This window comes from Pteropus alecto, unplaced genomic scaffold, assembly GCF_000325575.1.
Source record: "Pteropus alecto unplaced genomic scaffold, ASM32557v1 scaffold21, whole genome shotgun sequence".
NCBI classification, from domain to species: Eukaryota; Metazoa; Chordata; class Mammalia; order Chiroptera; family Pteropodidae; genus Pteropus; species Pteropus alecto.
This window is the reverse complement of record NW_006436282.1, coordinates 16,480,429-16,481,575: the sequence shown is the minus strand read 5'-3', so window position 1 is coordinate 16,481,575 and position 1,147 is coordinate 16,480,429.

The following is a 1,147-nucleotide window of genomic DNA, read 5'->3' as shown; positions in this document are numbered from 1 at the left end:
TAACCGCGGCGCGCTGCTCCGAGGGACGCCACGCGGGGGCGCCGCGGGGGCCCTGTCCCCGCCTGGAGTGGGCTGAGTTTTGACTTCCAACTGGTTTGAGGGTTCGCGTGCTCTACCCTTTGCCCAAGACGGATTTTACAAATATAGGTGACGCGGCGAGATGAGCTTTTTGCATCATTGGGCAGTAGGACACATTAAAGTGTCTCCTGTTAGCGTGAGCTCCAAAAGAACAGAGCTGGTGTTGTCTTCACTGTAGTATCAGAGGTTGGCATATAGTAGGCGCTTAAGAAATACTTATCACATACTACAAGTTAAAGGAATACGTAAAACACAAGATTTATTTGCTTGGACTTCCTAAAGCACAGTCCCATTGGTGCCCCTTCATGCAGACTGCCTGCCCGCCTAGGCTGGTTTACTCCTCAATCTGTGAAACGAAGATCAGGTGTGTCGGCTCTTCAGAGCTCTTCAGTGAGGCTTCCCCAGGTGTTCTACGGGAACGCGAAACTCGGTCACAGAACTGATGAAAATGCTTTTGTAACAATAATAATTTTTTCTTTCTAGTGTATGGTAATATACAGGATTATTTGAAATTTTACATTATTTTATATTCTGAACTTTTTACAGATCCCTTTAATATGTTTTATGTAAAATAATTTACACTATTGAAGCATTATGCTTTCTCCTGATGAGGACAAACAATATAGTATAATTCAAATGAAAGCAAGTGACATAAAGGCCTTCACTTTTGGGAAGAATAAGACACTTATGCTTCTGTGCAGTTTATCTTTTTTCTTTTAATCTAGAGGTTCTCAGATATTCTTCTATTTTATCTAGTTAATAATTCAAGGTTTTAGAGTGGACCCTGACAATAGGAATCTTTTATTCCCAATGAAATTAGAAACAAAATTTTTGCTCACTTTATTAAATGACCTAAGATAAGACACTGAAGAATAAGAGCATATTTAAAGTTTTTAATTGAAAGGAAGTAGAAACCTGTCTTCTAACTGTAAGGCCTTGTCTTCTAAAACTAAGGATTACGATTCAAAGGCAGACATATAGGTGATGAGATCAGGTGCTGTTGCAGAACAAGGCAAAAGAAACAAGGAACAGGATCCTTTCTACTTAGTGTTGGAGCGGTCCTTTCACG